Source organism: Diabrotica virgifera, chromosome 3 (assembly GCF_917563875.1).
Source record: "Diabrotica virgifera virgifera chromosome 3, PGI_DIABVI_V3a".
NCBI classification, from domain to species: Eukaryota; Metazoa; Arthropoda; class Insecta; order Coleoptera; family Chrysomelidae; genus Diabrotica; species Diabrotica virgifera.
The window spans coordinates 155668238-155688713 of record NC_065445.1 but is presented as its reverse complement, the minus strand read 5'-3'; the positions used below and the strand labels follow the sequence as shown (position 1 = coordinate 155688713).

Below are 20476 nucleotides of genomic sequence, written 5' to 3'. Positions count from 1 at the left end.
TGTCAGCACGTTGAACGAGAATAATGCCTCTCTGGTACCCATACCATTGCGGACCCCATATTGAGTGTCACTAATATCCAGCTCCAGTTTAGAGTGTATTCTGGCGTGGATAATTTTCAACAGAATTTTCAAGGTATATGACATTAAGCTTATGGTTAGATAGTCACTGCACTCTTTGGAGTTCACTTTCTTTGGCAAACACACAAATGCCGATGTCATCATTTCTCTAGGAATGATTCCCGTAGGAGGTGAACTTAGGGAAATATAATACATGCGGTAGTTCAGTTCGTCATAGCGAAATGTTTGGTTTACACTTAAACGTTTCCAAAACTAAATTTTTTTCCAACGAAGTGCAACCGAATAGAAAAAAAAAGATAGATGGTGGAATAGAAATAGTATGAAACGTAGCTTAGACTAGTACAGAGGCCCATATGAATCGTTAACATGAAAAAGGCAAAGGGAAATTACCTTCAAGCATCTCAAAGTAAAGAAAAAAAAACGGGAACAGTGCTTTTGAAAAAAGGTCTAAATCTTAGAAGATCAAAAACAGAATATGTATATAAATTATCATTTGCTACTTATATTTTGCAGTTACCTATTACAAATACATAATAATGATTACTTCGGAGGGTGAAATGATTTTCAATAAACAATAAGTTAGGACAAGATGGTCTAAATTCTAAATAGATAGAAGCTTCTGGTATATTGTGACAAGAAAATGTCAATGAAACTGAAAGATAATTTCTGTAAGACCAGCTATAATGTACGGCACCTGCATGTTGGACAGTTAAAAAATGAAATAACACCGAATGCCTGGTTGGATGAGTGGAATGGAGTGACATTAAAGGATAAAATTACAAATGAGTTTATCAGAGCAAGTCCAGATATGGCTCCAATGCATAGAAAATGGGAGAGCATGAAGATAGATTAACAGCTTGTTTACATGGGCGGTTTGCCAACGTTTGACGCCGCGGTTTACCTGAAAAACCCAACCGCCGCGGTTCGTACACATGAGAGCGATTGACTGGCGGTCTCATTCCTCCCCTAGTAAACTTAACAACCGCCGCGATTTGACGACGGAAAGGTTGCATGTGTACGATGTTGAGCGGTTGCATTTGTTTCTGTGTTAAACTTGAACCGCGGCGGTTGGGTTTTTCAGGTAAACCGCGGCGTCAAACGTTGGCAAACCGCCCATGTAAACAAAGCGTAAGGCTTCACCGCCTAAATGACCTTTTAGGAGGAGAAGAAATATAGTCCCACAAAACATTATACATGAAGATGACATTGAAACGGTTGGAAAGTTTACATACCTGGGAAGAGAAATACGGAAGAGAATAACGCAGGCAAACAGAGCCTATTTTGCCCTCTCCCATATATTTCCGTCTAAAAGTGTCCACCGAAATACAAAGATGAGAATCTATAAAACCTTAATTCGGCCAATAACATGCTATGGCAGTGAAGCCTGGGTCCTGAAACAAACATCCAAAAACAAACTGAAAGTACAAAAGTACTGAAACAAAGGAAAGTACTGAGGAGAATACATACTAGGACCTTTGAGGGAAAACGGAATCTTCAGAAGTCGATACAACAACGAGCTTTATCAACTTAAGGAAACACCCCTGTCAGACTTCATTAGAATACGAAGATTGCAATGGGCCGGACATGTGATAAGAATGGGAGAGGATAGGCTACCAAAAAGAGCACTGAATGCTAGAATGCAGGGAAAGAGACCGGTTGGAAAGCCAAGAAAGCGCTGGAAAGACACAGTAAATAGCGACGCACAAGCCCTTTTAGGAGTCCGTGTATGGAGAAGAGCAGCCAGAGACAAGCAAGGGTGGAGGCAAAAAATAAAGGAGGCCAAGGCTCAATTTGGGCTGTAGTGCCGTAGAAGACGAAGAAGAAGCCTAAATGATCTTACAATACGAAGAATAGTTTCTGGAAGCAGAAGAAGAAAGCTCAAATATGGCATGGCAGGACTGGTAGGAGACATTTAAGTGAGGTATGTTTATGAAAGTGATTAATATTGATACGACCAAGAATATTAATAAACGAAAAGATAATGAATACTAATTTAAAAATACCGATCATGAGCATTGATCTTGATTTTTTATGTTTATAAAAACGAAGTACAGTAGGACCCCGCAAATCCGAACCCCGCTAATCCGAACGTTCGGCAAATCCGAACCAACAGAAAGTGAAAAAAATTAAAAAATTCAAGACAAAATTAAAAACATGTTTATTATACAGAGTAAAACCAGAAAAAGCATGTAAAAACATGTTTATTATACAGAGTAAAACCTGGACAATCTAGGATTAATAGGTCTTGGACTAGCTCACTTTTTTTCTGACGCATGGAGGTGTACGAATTGACGCAACGATTTAAACCATTTACGCATAAACATTCCATCGACCGGTAACGCAGCAGAGTTCTGCTCCACGTAGAGTAGAGCCACACCCAGAGCTTTAGTGGCATCTGCGTGTGACACTAGATATGGCAGGGAAACTTCTTCCTCGCTTTCTTCATCTTCATTAGGGTTGCCTTGAGGTTGAATCAAGTGTACAATATCTTCATCTGTAAATTCTTGGTGCCCATTGTCGTCAGCTTCAGTCTATTCTATAATTGCACTTTTTTCTTCGTTTTCTCATCCTGTGTTGTACGACTTCTAGTTCATATTGTAATGGAGCGTGGAAAAATGGAGCTTCTTCAAATTGTAAATCTAGCCAGCGAGTTAGCGACTAAACACAAACAATGACACTGGCTCTGCATCAGTGACATAAATCTGAGATATGTGGAAGAGAGAGAGTGAGACAGGTGCAGCGACTTAAAATCAACGACAACGAAAGCTTTGAATTATTAGTTAGGCTAACTTTCGGATAATCCGAACTTTTCGGAATCCGAACAGACTGTCCCCCCAATTAGTTCGGATTTGCGGGGTTCTACTGTAGTTTTCTTCCTGGAATTCTCAAAGTAAACTGTTTGTCTTCTAGTACTTACAAACTTAGCTTTTAATAATTCGATCTTAAGTGATTTATTAAATATTACATGTACTAAGTGGTGTAACTGCAGCAAAAATGTTTATTTAATTGACATATACCATTAGTGGAAGATATTATTCGAATTGCCTATGAAATCTGCCTTAATTGGTAAAGACAAAGACACATAAATACGTCACTGGAGTCGTCGCATATAATATTTGATTAGACGTGCAATTCAAAATATGTCTTGGTCGTTATCTCCATACCATATTTGTATTAGGAAATAAGCGTGTAACTGTTGTATAAAGTGTTGTTTATCCGTTAACAAGAATGAAATCATAGAATGCATTTGGGATGTACGAATTAGAGATGGGCGGTGAAGAGATGACGCTGTTTAAGATAACGATTTTTTTATTGATTGTGTCAGTAAATCTAAGAAAATTGAGAAGTGGACAGTATCAGATTAAATACTCCGACTTATTTTTACTCCGATTTTCAAGATTCTTGCATTGACATGTTTTCATATCGTTTGTTATTATTCCGGTAACAAAAAGTTTTTGACTGAAGAAATTGAAATGATGATAAAAACCAAAACAATGATAAAAAATAACAAGGGCCTAAACAACAAAGAGATAAAGTGCAATCAGATAACATTAGAAAAAGTATCAACCTATGAATACCTAGCCTAGGGAGTATATCTAATAACCGACGACGGGAAAATAGACGCTGAAATAGCAAACAGAGGAAACATATCGACACGAATATTTTATGCCTTAAATAAATCCATATTAGGACATAAAGACATACGAATTCAAGTGAAAAGGAAGATTCATAATACAATAACAAGACCAGTAATAAGCTATGCAAGTGAAAATTGGACAATACAGAAGAAACATGAGTCAAAGATAGAAGCCAAGGAGATGAAACACTTAGAAAGATCGCAGAAATATCAAAATGGGATATAATAAGAAATGAAGAAATAAGAAGAAGAACGGAAATAGAGCCAATATTATATCATATCCAAAATAAACAACTAGAATGGTATGGACATGTGATAAGAATGAAACCAGAAAGGATGCCCAGGAAAATTCTGGAAATGGGAAACACGACAAAAAGGAGAAGAAGGCGTTCCGAAAGAATTGGAGGGATCAAATAGAGGACATAGGAAATGCACGAGGGAAAAGGAAAGAAGAAAGAAAACGACCAGCAAAAAAACAGAAAAGAGTGGAAAAATGGGTGAAAGAAACAACGGACCATAATCCGACGCCGTAAGTAATAGGCATAAGGAAGAAAGACAAGAAGAAGAAGAACTTCCACATTAATTGCCTTTGTCAGAATATACAGGGTGTTGCATTAACAATTGTCCATATCGTAACTGGAGAAACCTTAGCACAAAATACGAAGATTTAACCCAAAACACTTAAATAAAATATTCCTCCTTACCGATATAAAGAGTGTTTTATTACAAATGTTCTAAAATGATTTTAGCCCATCGTTCAAGCACCTTTTAATATTTTTTGTTCAAACTTGACACACAGTTTATACATGTTAGGGACAGTTCAAGTATTACGTAACGCCGGTGGGGGGGGGGGTCAAAAATCTTTGAACGCTCCCTTAGGGTACTTTAACTAGTCTTAAAAGATAGTTTTCCGCTGTTACCAGAGGCGTGCTGTGGGGATATATACTTCTATTTCGCCCCTTTCCCCCTCACAATCTACGCCACTGTCGTAATAATCATTTCAGCATGTTTTTTGATTCCTTGTTACTTTTTACATAAATATCATCCTTTTGTCTCATTGCGATAAAGTAAGTAGTTTTCAAGTTATTTGCATTTAAAGGTAATGGATTCTATAAGAATATGTACTTTAAATTACATTCAATAAAATTATTATGTGTTTAAAATACATAATCTTATTGAATCCATTACATTAAAACGCAAATAACTTGGAAACTACTTACTCTATCAAATTGAGACAACGAATGATATTTACGTAAAAAGTAACGAAGAATCAAAAAAACATGCTGAAATGATTATTACGTATCAGTGGCCAAGATTGTAAGGGGGAAAAGGGGCGAAAAGGAAGTATATATCCCTACAGCACGCCTCTGGTAACAGCGGAAAACTATCTTTTAAGACTAGTTAAAGTACCCTAGCATGTGTAAGCTGTGTGTCAAGTTTGTCTGTTTGGAATGATTCAAAAAACCTAAAAAAAACTTTGTTCGATGTCGTCTGTCATTGTACACATTTCTTCTAAATGACTTACTCAAACACATACTTAAATTTAAACTTTACAGGAGAAAGTTTATTTTACCCCCTAAATTTGCACTTTTCGATTCACCTGGTAGATACACGTGCACGGCTGATGCCTGCCAGGTTATGGTTTTTAGCCTTGGTGTGATATGAATTATCACTAGACAAATTTCTAGCCTTACAGGACGACCGTTAGTCGGAGGGTTCACTAGCTCTTAGACTATAAGGAGGAATATTTTATTTAAGTGTTTTGGGTTAAATCTTCGTATTTTGTGCTAAGGTTTCTCCAGTTACGATATGGACAATTGTTAATGAAACACCCTGTATATATTAGAAACCGATATTTTGGCTTAATATATGGAAGTCGAAATAGCTTTCGAATTCTTTCATTCTCGTTCATTCTATACACTTGTTTATAGGATAAATATATTTCTATTTTATCAAAAACTTCTGCCCATACATCACGAATATTAAATAACAGTTGTTACTGAACCTGAGGCCCATCATAACGGAGTTGCGTTCAAAAGTGTAGACTGTAACAAGAGGCACTGAGGAAGGCGAAATTACCGGTTTCTAGACGCCCACAATTTTTCATTCATTTCCTGCAGTACCATCTTCCGAGTGTATGTAGTTACCCTATTTGGATTTGTTTCTAAATAATAGTCGCAGTAGATGGGTACTTACACGCAACCCAAGGAATACAATGGGACTTGAACAGACGAGAGATACAAGTTCAAGTTCACGATCGGCGTATGTAGCTAGGGATACTGAAGCACATACGGTTAGCATCTAAACATTCCGTATATGTATTTGGCACCTAGGAGTTTTCTATTGGTTCTTTGCGGCACGCGGTCATATTTCAACCAATAGGCGGCGAGGTGCCAAACGCATATACAGAATGTTATTCGGTGCGAAATTCATATACGGAATGTTAAATATTCGTAGAGGGAAGGAGATTGATTTTAAAACACTTGTTAATGTATTATTAAATAAAAATAAAACGATTACAGTATTTGGAATGTTATTTGGTGCGGAATTCATATGCGGAATGTTAAATATTGGCAGACTAAAAAAGACGACTTTTTATTAAGTCAGTTAAAGAAGACTGATTTTAAAATATTTTGTATTTTTTCATGTATGTTTAAGCCCTTATCCATACTTATTTAAAAACACCCTGTATTGATGAAAAACATGGCTAGTTGTTAAAGTACCTAACTTTTTTATTATCCAACATAAGCGACTGAATTAAAAAACAGAATATTAAGAAAACATGGGGCTATGGTTGGGTTTTAATTTCAGTATTTTATAAATGCTAGAATATTCCACACTGTGATGCGAACTTTGAGAAAAACAGTTTTATTGGTAGTTGGTACATCCGGTATACAATGAAAATTTACCTGTCTAGCAACAATATTATTACAGCGACATTGTTAAATAATAAGGCTATAACATATTAAAAAAATTACTTAAATCGGACAACAGGTTTAGGAAATTCGAGACATCAAAAATTACCCATTTTTAAGGTGGTGGTGCGTTAATTTCTTCTAGAAGTATACAGGGGAGGCAGATAAAGGGCCTATTAGAAATATCTCGAGAACTAAAGGTAAGAGAATCATGAAAATTGGAATACAGGGGTTTTGAGGTATGAACTATTTAATGAAAATATTTTGGTCTCTTTGCTACTTCCGGTTATACCGGAAGTTGATTGTAACTTCGGTTTTTCAAATGGAACACCCTGTATATTTTTACATTTTTGTGTTCTGCTCGATGTCTTCTTTCTTAAAATATGAGGTTTTGTAATATTATACAGGGTAGTTTAAAAGATAATTACGGTTTTTAATAAATTTTGTAGCAAACTTCACACCCTGCAGAATTGTATTGATTTGATATCAAAAACTCCATTTATGTTCAAGTGATTTTTAATACAGTATATTATTATTAAAAATTATTAATATACCGAAATGGTTAATTTTAGTATACAGGGTTGGTCGACACTCGGAATGAGTATTATCTGAGTTTTCTTAAATGGAACACCCTATATTTTAGTATTGTAATGAAATAATATTGTATAGTACTTTTTTATTTCTTAGCATTCCCTATACCTAACTGCTTTATTTTGTAAGTTATTCGTAGTTCTTTAAGCCAAACATTAATTGCAAAAAAATTACGTGAAATTTTATTAGGTTTGTGGTGAAAATATTCAATCATAAATAATTTTTCGAAAATAAACACATATTAATCTCGACTGACCCTTCATTTATTAATACTGGTTGATATATCAAAATACCTACGTATTGTAGTTATAGTCTGTTCGCTAAACTCAGACACAACTGGTTAGTGACTTAAGTAAGTAATTTTATCAATTTGGTAAAATTGGCAAAAAAATAATTAGGTACTAGGTAACTAGTTAGTAATTTTGCCAATTTTAGCAAAATTGGCAAAAAAACAAAAAAAAAATACCTACCTACTAAAATCACTAGCCAGTTGTGTCTGAGTTTAGCGAACCGACTATAAGATTGTTGGTGTGTTTAATATTAATAAAAACATACAATATTCTATCTAGTTGGCTATGACTTTGATACTATGCTAAAGGGCGGGGGGTATAGTATTTTTGATTATTTTTTTCGATTTTTTTTATTGGCTTATTTGATTGTAAATATTTTCAAGAGTAAGTATAGGTACCACATATAAGTTAATCCGAGCAAAATTGACGGAGATATGGATATATACAAAAATTTTCTTAGCTTCTATTATATTGACAAAACTACATTTTTTTAAACGCGTTTTCTGAAAAACATGTTTTTTTGAGGCGGTGTACATCATAACTCAAAAAGTAATGCACCGATCTTTCTGACATTTTGCACAGTTCTTTTTTAGATATTTTACTAGGTAGTGACGTCGAGTTTTTGCTTATTTTAATATTTTTTTTGTTTATATTCCCATTTTTCTCTTTACCGAACACACTTTTTTTTGTTTTTTTCGATTTTTTCACTTTAAAGTTATACCATGAATTTAAAAATCAATATAATCATAAAAACTCGACGTCACTACCTCAAAAAACTCTTAAACTAAAATAATCTTCTTGGTTTATATTATGTTTCAAATGATTCTGTCCGAAGATATGGTGTACACCGCAAATCATCTTCTTTTTTGGGATCATCTACTTAAAAATGACGCCACTGCTTCATTTTTTAATATTTTTCAATAAAAATTTAACTGAATAATCTTCAAGTGTTGTTCTTTAAGATATCCTTTTACCCATTTAATTTAACCCTACCACTTTCAAGCAAGGGAAAACGTTTTAAAATTATGCAAAAAAACGCAGAATTAACTATACCCCCCCCCCTCTTAAACCTTTGCTTTGCTTAAACATTCTACTATTTTTGAAGTTGCTTTGCTACCGTTTATATTATTAATTTTTCTAATGAGTAACTGATTCAGATGTTTTTTTTTGTTCTAGGAGAGTATAACAAATAAAAATGTGCTACTACTAATAAGAATTTATCATCAGCAATTCCGTAATAGATGACAACCAAAAAGAGAAACTTTTCAAAATTTACTAGAGCGGTTTCAACGAACTGGAAATTTAGATTACGAGAAATCTGATCGAACAAAAACTATTTTAGATGATTAAAATGAATTAAATGTTAGTGTCACTGAGAATCTGCATATTAGTATGAACGTTCTCGTAATCTAAGTGTCTACTACGTCGAAACTATTCTAGTCAACTTTGAAAAGTTTCTCTTCTTGGCTGTCGTCTATCAGGGAGTTGCAGATGATAAATTCTTATTGCTAGTAGTACATTTTTGTTATACTCTCCTAGAACAAAAACTTTACTAATCAGTTCCCCATTACAAAAATTTATATTAGTAATGGTAACAAAGCAACTGGAACTATAAAAATAATATTAATGTCTAATGTTTAATCAAGTTTAGTGTCATAGCCAACTGGGTAGAATATGGTTTGTTTTTATTAATATTTTATGCACCAACAATCTTAACAACATAGGCATTTTGGTAGCTCATCCAATATTAATAAATTAAGGATCATTCTAGATTAACATGTACTTATTTTCAAAAAATTATTTATGATTGAATATTTTCACGGAAACCTAATAAAATTTAACGTAATTTTTGTTGCAATTATTGTTTGGCTTAAAGAACTACGAATACCTTACAAATTAAAGCAGTTAGGTACCTATAGGGTATGCTTAAGACATAAAAAAGTACTATAAAATATCATTTAATTACAATACTCAAATACAGGGTGTTTCATTTAAGAAAACTCAGATAATACTCATTCCGAGTTTCGACTAACCCTGTATACTAAAATTAAACATTTCGCTATATTAATAATTTTTAATAATAATAGACTATATTAAAAATCACTTGAACCTAAATGGAGTTTTTGATATCCAATCAGTACAATTCTACAGGGTGTGAAGTTTGCTACAAAATTTATAAAAAACCGTAATTATCTTTCAAATTATTATTATTACAAAACCTCATATTTTAAGAAAGAAGACGTATCGAGCTGAATCCAAAAATGTAAAAATATACAGGGTGTCCCATTTAAAAAAAAACGAAGTTACAATCAACTGCCGGTATAACCGGAAGTAGCAAAGAGACCAAAATATTTGCATTAAATAGTTCATACCTCAAAACCCCTGTATTCCAATTTTCATGATTCTCTTACCTTAAGTTCTCGAGATATTTCTAATAAGCCCTTTATCTGCCTCACCCTATATATTTTTCTCTCTTATATCAAATATGAGGCAGTTATTTACGACACAAGCTCCTTCATCCTCTAATAAGGAAAATCAATGAAAACTTAAGAGGAAACAGTAGCGATCAACAGGTAGCGAAAACGCGTTCCAAGATTGCGGCTGTAATTTTAAATATTTTTTCAAAATATTTGGCACACTTAATAAAGAATGGCGGTACAGAGTCCAATTTGAAAAATATATTAATATGTGGAAATTACTCTGTAATTAAATATAATATTAAAAAAACGAGCCTGTACCGCCATTAGGAAAAACAAAAAAATACACTTTCTTCAAATAAACTTTTTTATCCGATGCCTAGATTTTGTGTCATTTTGGAACTACTAAAATTTTTTATTTCATTAGTAGTTCCAAAATGACACAAAATCTAGGCATCGGATAAAAAAGTTTATTTGAAGAAAATGTATTTTTTTGTTCTTCTTAATGGCGGTACAGGCTCGTTTTTTTAATATTATATTTAATTACACAGTAATTTCCACATATTAATATATTTTTCAAATTGGGCTTTGTACTGCCGTTCTTTATTATATTACGAATACCTGTGCCAAATATCTCGAAAAAATATTCAAAATTACAGCCGCAATCTTGGAACGCGTTTTGGCTACCTGTTGATCGCTACTGTATCACCTTAATGTGAGCAGGTTAATGATTCGTGTGATTTGTAGTGATGAATTACCAACGATCGAAGAGTGTGCCACTTTGGCACATTTTGCAATAGAATAAATACAATTCTGATAGGGAACAATTCTAAGGAGCAAATCAGTGTACTGCTAAATAATTACGGATGGCTTAATCCGTGAAAAAAAAAGATATAATCGATTCGCTAATTCGAGACACAACTGTCTACACTACAATCACAATAAAAATGCACTATATAGAAATAAACATACCAAGACACGTTGAATGTTCGAGGAGCACTCCGAAATCATGACTTGGGAGTGCTCCTCATGCTTGTTTATTTCTAGTGCATTTTTATTGTGATTGTAGTGTAAACAGTTGTGTCTTTGATTAGCTAGTCTTACCGTGTTCAGCCATTAACTTTGCTTAACCTTCGGAGTACGGAGATTTGACTTACTTAGATTACGATGATGGGTCAAGCTTGACCCATTCTCATTTTATCTATAAGGATGTTTTAAATAGTCAGTATTATTAAACAGTATCTTTAATTCAACAAAAAACAAACAAACATAACAATTATAATCCTAAATTATTGTATTTAAATTTTTTAAGATGGTTCCCCATGGTCAAATACTAGTTGGCTCCGGCGGCCAGATTTTAATACCTTACAGAAAACGGGCATAGGTAAATTCGCTCCGGCCATATATTTGAATACGTATACCCGTAAACAGAGACGGCTGCGATTTACGTGTACCTACAAACATATTGATATTCTTCGAAATTCGAAGACCGGGTCAGGACTGACCCGGCATCATAGATGTTACGTAGAAGAAAAACTGTAATTTGCATGTTCACGAATTATATACGAAAAAATAGATTGACGCAAATAAGGAGAACTTACGATCAATCGAATTTGTAAAAAAATTATTTCGTAAAATATTAAGAAATAAGTGAATTTCGGGTCACGCTTGACCCAGTCTTCGTACTCCGAAGGTTAAGTTACATCGGCTCATTGGCTCAACACATTGACTTAACCCTTAATGCGACATCCCATCCAGCGAATGTCTTCACCTATCATTCACCAACTTTAGTTCAACTACTAAAACATTTAAAAGCCACAACATTAATCTGGAGATGAAAGTAAGGCTCCTATGATGTTATATCTTCTCAATAGTGTACTACAAACTACATATGTAGTTGAATCCTGGACACTCATTGAAGCGATGGAAAAAAACTTGAAGCCTTCGAGATGTGGATATACAGGCAAACCCTAAAAATATCATGGACGGACAAGATAACCAACAGATCGTACTACAAAGAATGGGGAAAGAAAGAGAAGGGATGTTCACAATTAAAAAGAGAAAGATAGAATATCTCGGAAACATAATGAGAAATTGCACTAAATACAGATTACTGAAAATAATACTTCAAGGCAAAGTATGCGGAAAGCGAGGTATAGAGAGAAGAAGAATATCATGGTTAAAGAACCTGAGCAAATTGTTCTCCACAACAACTACTTAATCTATTTAAAGCAACAGTTAATAAAATAATTACAGCCAGAATGATCGCCAATAGTGATGTTGATTATAGTTACCTTCGAATATTCGTTACAAATCATTACTTTTGTATAAAGTAATCATTTACAGTATCCGTTACATTGATTACTATGATTACTTTTGTATTTGAATACCGGTAATCATATCGAGAATCGTATTTCTCAGTAGGTAGGTATTCTGTATAGGTATTCCGATATAACAACGACCTTCACCGATCTGTTTAAGGGATAAAAATGATTTGATTACTATGACTACTTTTGTTACTTTTGTAATTTGAGTACCGGTAAGCATATCAAGAATCTTATTTCTCAGTAGGTAGGTATTTTGTATAGGTATTCCGATATAACAACGACCTTCACCGATTTGTTAAAGGGATAAAAATGATTTGATTACTATGATTACTTTTGTATTTGAGTACCGGTAATCATATCGAGAATTGTATTTCTCAGTAGGTAGGTATTTTGTATAGGTATAGATAAAAATATAGGTATAGGTATAGATCTAGATAAAAATATAGGGTTCCCGCATTCGATCTTTGTTAATGATATACATTACATATTTTACGTATACCATTATACCTCCCTCTGTTTCATCTTCTATCTTCTCCTCACCCTCAAACCCCTAAAACGTTTCATAACGATATTCGATAACACTCGTAAAATACCGGTCCCGGGGATACGATTGGTAAAAAGTAATCAAGTGTACTGGTTGTAGGTATAATAGTCGTTACTAGCTCTGATCTCTGATACGATTGGTACGAAGTAATCAAAGTAATCAAAGTAACCAAAGTAACGATTTGCCTCTCTGTATAGTAATCGTTACTTTCGGTATTCGTAAGTAACGAGTACTTTGTAACGAATATATACTTTTTCAACATCTCTAATCGCCAATATTCGAAACGAATAGGCACCAAAAGAAGAAGACTAAAACATTCAACAATTTTGATTAATTTTTCGTTCTTAGATTGATACAGCTAGCCGAAAATCTTATGAGTTGTTACTTAGCACAGATTACACTTTATATAGCTTAGATTTGTTTGCAGCTAAATATTTTTCAGTTTATGTAATGCTTTGTGAACATTTTGTATATTATGTCGTTTAGTAATATCTAAAACGACAAGCGTAATTGTCTGTTGCTTTTCTTTTTCTTGAAAATCCGTAGATGCCGCTCATATTTTGTTCTATGTTGACAACATAATCGTAATAGCTCAATGATCGTATTCAAATGAGCCTTCAACCGATCAGTACGCACTTACATAAATATTTAATAAACCATTATAAATTATCATTGATAGATGGTTGACTAAACGTGATGATTAAACTGGAGCAAGAAAACCGTATTTGTAAAAACTAGTTCGATTTACATGAGAAATTAAATGTTTATGGGTATGTATGACGCATATTTCGTAAAAAGTGATAAATAGTTTCACTTTCTGCGTTATAACTAGAATTATTAAGTATGGCATGGATTTTTTCGTTTCTTACAAATTATAGTGTGATAAAAACATAATTTATTTTAGAAAAAATATGTAGTATTTTTATAAGAACATAAAAGACTATTCTCTCAATCGTATGGTTCGTCATGCTTGTTTACCAAACCAGAGATTCTTGGACCAATAATAATCCTTTAAACAAGAGTAAAGGAAGAAGTCAAAAAAGGCACTATAATAAAAATATATAGACCTAAAAACGAGTAAAAATTTAACAATGCTAAAACTCAATACCAGTATCATTCCAGTATTATGTACCTATAAAGACTTTTAAACTTAAGTTTGGGATTTGAAAAATTAAAACAAATTCTCACTGGTAGGTATTTGAACTCATTCACGGTCAACTAGAATTGGATCCAGCGTACCAAAAAAGAGCTGATTAATAGCAAGCTGAAAATTTGTTAATAGCTTAACGGTGTCTAGTGTCTAGTCGGACAAACTTTGATGTACGGGATTACTGGAACAGTTTTAATTGTGGAACAGTTTAAAAATTTGGAACGTCAGATTACCAAAACGTCCCATGTATTTTGTCGGACAGAACATCCAATTGATTTGTTAACCTTTCATTAAACTCTCATCCAAAAATCAGACTGTTATTAGTATTATTAACCAACATGATTCCTGTCATTTGACATGTTCTTCGTGTTCCACTCATTAAAATGCCCAGTTGGTGATAAACACCAGTCTGATTTTTGCATGAGAGTTTAATGAAATGGTAACAAATCAATTGGAAGTTCTGTCCGACAAAATACGTGGAACATTTTCGTAGTCTGACGTTCCAAATTTTTAACCTGTTCCACAATTAAAACTTCTCCTGTTCCAGTGTTCCCATACATCAAAGATTGTCCGACTAGACACCGTTAAGCTACATATTAACAAATTTTCAGCTGTAATGTTATTAAGGGTGGTTTTAAGGGTTGAAATATTATGATAGTATATCTTAAAGCATAAAACAATCATTATGTAACTAATAAGAACCAAATTTTAACAATATTAAAGTTTAAAATGGTATTTTATAATTTTTTACAATTAGGGCTAGTTTTCACCCTTAAAAAACCAAAAGCGTACGACTCAATATACAAGATGAACTAGAGGGTGTAATGAGCCGAATCACAAATTTTTGTACAAATCGATGCTGGACGAATATAGAAAAAATAGAAAAAATTGCGAGGTTTTGCCATTTTTTCAGCTTCATTTCCTCGACTACAACACAAACCAGTCCATGAGATCTTGTCGTCAGGAAACGCGGAAGGTAGGCTCACTCTATGTTAATATATACCTCTGTGACCCTTACCCACCAAAATCTATAAAAATCGTTCCAGAGGTTTCCGAGAAAATATCGTGTTGCCAGACTTTCTCGTAACCCTGTATAAATTTTGCTATTGAATAAACTTAAAAACAACCTGCTAGTTTTCACGATCATAAACTTGTCAGGATGACACGTTCCACAATTAAAATCACGTTCCACAATTAAAACTGCCCCTGATCCAGTGTTCCCATCAGTGGCGGCTCGTGATTTTTACAATAGGGGAGGCTATACCTAACTCTAAAATATCTAGACAAATTTGCACTAGCAAAAAAATGCGCCAGAAAATGTTATGTAAGGCCCCATTTTTTATTTACATTTCATAATACAATCATAATTCATAATTTCATAATATCATATCATTTTAAATATAATTAGTCTAATTGTAAAAGTTTAATACCAAAGTTTGTGTCGTTTATTTGTTAAAAATTCCATCTTTGAAAGTAGATATGCATATCAAAATAAATACAGATTTGAAGTTTTGCAGTCCATACAGGTTGAAGGTTCACATTTTTTAAGATACTCGACTGAATTTTTTTAGTTCTAAACGCAGCCTACTGCGAATCTAAATACATGATAAATTACCGATATTTTGCTTTGCGTTACAAATATCGGAAACAGTTATTTGAAGAAGTTGTTCCAAATATTATTCTAACCCCAAATACCAAATTTCATAACAAAATTTGCACTTTTTGCTTTTTTCAGGACCCTTAAATTCGTTGTCCCGAGTCCCGAGATGCACGCAACGGCAACGGAGCCGAGAAGCTAGTTAGCCTCCGTTGGTAAATCTCCGGGCAGCGTGTGATGGCACCGTGTAGATGCCACTGTTAGGAGAGCGGGTCTCCTTAAACGCCTGCTGCGCTGCTCGTAGCATTAGCAACGGAGGCTGGCCGGCTTCTCGGCTCCGTTCACGCATCTCGGGATAACCCAGGGTCCTGCCTACAATAATAATAAAAAAACTGAGACGCAATCATGCGTTCTAATGCTAATGCTCCGTGCGTATGGATATTTAGTGATTATATTGAATTTACACGTTGTATAATAGTGAGAGTGCTTGTTTTTCTTCGCTATTCAAGATAAACAAAACAGTGTAGCGTGTGTAAAAAATTATAGGGAGGCTAAGCCTCCCTTGCCTCCTCTGACGAGCCGCCACTGGTTCCCATACATCAAAGTTTGTCCGACTAGACACCGTTAAGCGGTTAAGCTATTAACAAATTTTCAGCTTGCTATTAATAAACTTTTTTTGTAGGCGGGATCCAGGCCTATAATATCGCTACTTCAGTAAAAAAGGGCCACAATTCAAAAAATACGAAAATCTTGTTTATTCAAAAAATCTAACCTTAAGCAGTCATATTTTTATATACCACTGAAACCCCCATGTATTTTTCGTTTTTTAATATCGAAATGACACTTGCGGCCTTTTTGCATTTTTGTGTTTGAAAGAAAAAATATGGACAAAACCGCCACTTTGTTAGTTGTGTCCTGGCAGTCGAAGTGAACGCACGTTTCTTTTGTGCTAAACAGCCACATTTAAAAAAACCCTAGTCGTTGTTACCGTTTTTATAAACAAAAGTGCCACATTCCGAAATACGTCCGTTTTGCACAGAATATTCACGTAAGTACATTATTATTTCTTAAACAAAAGCATTTTAGCAAACAGAAACATTTTATACAAAATATTCGCATAATATATATTTTTATTTCTCAATCAAAAAGGATGTATTACAGAACACGTTCATTTTGCTTATATTCTCGTAATTAGTATAAATATCATTTAAAATAAAAAAGGGCCATATATTGGGACATGACTATTTTGCATTTTTTTATGACAGTCAAATGTTATGATTATAAAGTAAAATGCCGTTGTTTTTATTTACTTGTACAGTAGACTCTCTCTATAACGAGAACTGAAATGACGGACCAAGACCCTCGTTATAAGCGGATCTCGTTATATCAGACAACAATAATATTGAAATTGTTTTGTTGCCTCTTATGTAGTTTATTAACCCCTTAATGTACACGCTCTGCTCTGATATGAGAGCGTGCCTTATTGGCAATTTTGTACATGCTTGACTCTGACACGAGCGACCATTAACCCATTAGACCTATTTATGGGATACTAAAAGTTTAATTTTTTTCAACCATTAACATTTTTGCTTAAATTGTAAGAAAAAATATACCCTGTATATTTTGTAATGTAGTAAACTGATTAATACATTTTGTTTGATTATTACAAACACCCATTCAGTAAAAAAATTATAAACATTGGTCAAATTTTTTGACCTCTTACACATTTAATAATAAAAATTTCATTTCGGCACTTTTTTTTGTCTCTCTATGGGTTATTATTGTTGAGTAAGGGTTACTACATCCGATAGTCATAAATAAATCTGGTAAAAATACATTGCTGAACAGTAACTGAAGTTTACCTGGGAGGCCCAGATTTATTTATTATATCTAATAACTTGCCTTAGGAACCCTTGACAATAATTGATACATTGAATTTTGTTGAATTGTTAAAAACTGTTTTTATTGGAGACACAAAACAGTTGTAAAACATTGATACCTTTTTTTATTATCCAGCGAGTGTTAAGACATTGTAAAATGAGATTTATTTTCTAATAACTTGCAGTCCGGAACCATTGACAATAGCAGTGTGAAGGTGTTTTTTTATTCTTAGAACTATTTTATGCTTAGAACTATTTATATGTATAGAGATTCAATATAGATTATTTTCCTTGTTATAACCAAATATGCCTCGTTATAGAGGATTCTAGTTCAATAGGAATTTCATGGGACACCTAATGTACCTCGTTATAAACGAAACCTCGTAATATCCGTGTTCGTTATAGGGAGAGTCCAGTCCACTGTATATTATTGTTTTCAATCGTCTTATTTTAATATAGGTAATTCCAAAGTTTGAATATCATATTACACAATGTGTTTATTGCCAATTTTAATTGAGAGCGTACCGCCTACCGCATTTTATTTTGACTAATTTGGACATGCCTTATCTAAATCTGTATATTGCTACTCTGCAAAGTAGTTATAGTTCATAAGAAGTAGGCATTTTTACTCAATGAAAAATTAATTAAATTTACAGTAGGTAAACGAAAAATGTTCTTTGAGTCATTTCCCGTATGAAGTTATTTTTAATGGGATTGATTGTATTTTTATTTTAATTTTGTTTAGGTTTCTTAATATCATAGTGAAGTGTAATCACATTTTTATCTCAAAAAAATATAACTATCACTAACAGCTATAATAGGGAATATAACAGATAATAGGGAAATTAATTTTACTAGTTTTAAGTAAAGAATTAATTTTAAGTAGTTTTGGAATTAACTTTTGTTATTTTTGTAGACTGGCATTGTAATTTTTTTTTTTTTTGATTAGATAAGACTTTTTTGTAATAATTTTACTCAAAATCTACATTAATTAGTGACAAAAACATTGATTAAAATGTTTGTTTTTTTGGTATGTGTCCGTTTATTTCCAATTCCTATCATGACATAAGAAATATTTTTTATACAAAAGGGCCATATCTGCTAATATCTCTTTCAGGAAAATACTTACGCTGTATCTAAATACAATATCAAATATAGTTTAATTTTACCTTTCTAACAATATATTACTTGCATATAAATGATAAAAAATAAAAGAAAAATGAACCAAAAATAAATGTCAAAACTTTGAGTAGCTCCTCTGTAAAAACTGTGATTTTGATTTGTGGCCCTTTTGTATTGAAGTAGCGATATGTGGAGTATTGATCTTTTCCATTTCTGTATCAAGGAAATCCAAAAATTGTCATATGACATAATAATATTGATGTACCTACAAAAAAAAGTTATCAAGGTGACTGGGACATTACAGCCTTGACCCACCTTATCCACCCTTTCACTTATTGTCAGTGAATCCCTGTTAATTTATCACAGCCGATTGAACCTTTCTCAACTTTCAGAAACTGTTGTTTTGGTGAAAATTTCAGGGTTAAATAAGAATTTGTGATTCGCCGACCTTTTGACACCTGGATAACGTAATACAGTCACCGGCAACGGTATTATTTATTGCAAAGTCAGGTTTAAAAATAAACCCAATAAAAATACGTTACATGCTTACATGAAAACAATACCGGATACCGGTGTTAAAACATGATAAATAAGTCAAAAGTTTATAATAATCTTTAACATAACCTACCTTTTGTAGCTCTAAAACAAAGTTATAATCCTCTGATCAGCAAAAAAACTATACACTTTATTAAAATATAATAAATAATTTGCACTAGAACACACACCAAAAGAAAAACGCTACTGCTAGCTGGGGTATTTTTAATACAAAAAATGGGAATTTTCTTTATTCCATTTAAGAACTGGATGTATCGATTCAAAATCACCACCGTTACCAACCACACACAGAAATGACTACTGGTAAACTGAAAACTGATGGTGATGATGGTGATGGCGTGATGGCGGGAGGAATCCGTTGCATTTTGCCGGTTGTAGACTAACCCGATGTTGCCAACGTTACTAGAAGAAAAGTTGCTTTAGTGTAAATAAATATTACGCAATAAATAAAAGTTTTCAAACATATCTAAAAATACATACTTTTTGACACCTTTTTATTTTCTTCTTCTTCTTCTTCCTTCTTGTATGTAGGCTTTAAAGCCTGTTTCTTCTTCAATATTAGCCTCCTCGAAATTGTTTAAATTATCGCACCATCTTTTTCTTGGTCTGCCAATACTTCTTCGTCCATTTGGTGACGTATCTCGTCGTATTCGTACTATCCTATCCTCTGCCATTCTGCTAATGTGTTCGTTCCACTCCTGTTTCCGTTTTGTCACCCATCCATTTATGCCTTCTACATTGCATGCTCTTCTTATGTTTTCGCTTATCTCCCTATCCAACAGATTTTTCCCTGATATTCGTCGAAGTATTTTCATCTCTGTCGTTTCTAGTAGTCGTCTCGTTTTAGATGTGTCAGGTCTTGCCTCCGCCGTGTATATTAATATAGGTCTAATGGCTGCTTTATAGATTCTTGCTTTTGTGTCTTGTCTTAGGTGTTTGTTCTTCCAGATTGTGTCATTAAGAGATCCCGCCGCTTTACGTGCTTTTAAGCTTTGTTGTCGTACCTACTTCTTCTTCAACATTTCCGTAACTAGTTACATCTATTTCTTCCTAGATATCTAAACCTTGCTTCCTGCTTTATTATTTTCCAATCAATTTCGATTTTACATCCTAGTGGGTATTTCGGGTATTTAGATGTCATACATTTGGTTTTTTCTGCTGATATTATCATATTGTATTTCTTGGCTGTTGTATTTAAGATGTGTGTTAATCTTTGGAGATCGTCTTCTGTCTCGGCGATTAATGCGGCGTCGTCTGCATAACATAATATTTGGATTTCTTTGTTTCCCATTCTGTAACCATGACCTTTACGTACTGCTTCTATTATTTCCTCCATTATTATATTAAAGAGCAGTGGGCTTAACGAGTCACCT

At 33.5% G+C, this 20476-nt stretch overlaps 1 protein-coding gene across 1 annotated transcript in view; it reads right to left on the bottom strand.

The window, feature by feature from the left end:
- The window catches only part of LOC114341649 (protein unzipped), a 397204-nt gene extending 377745 nt beyond the window's left edge, over nt 1-19459 (bottom strand). The window contains exon 1 of the mRNA XM_050646985.1: nt 19177-19459. The gene's annotated coding sequence lies outside the window, so the exon portion shown is untranslated. The remainder of the gene's footprint in view (nt 1-19176) is intronic.
- Between the last annotated feature and the right edge of the window lie 1017 nt (nt 19460-20476).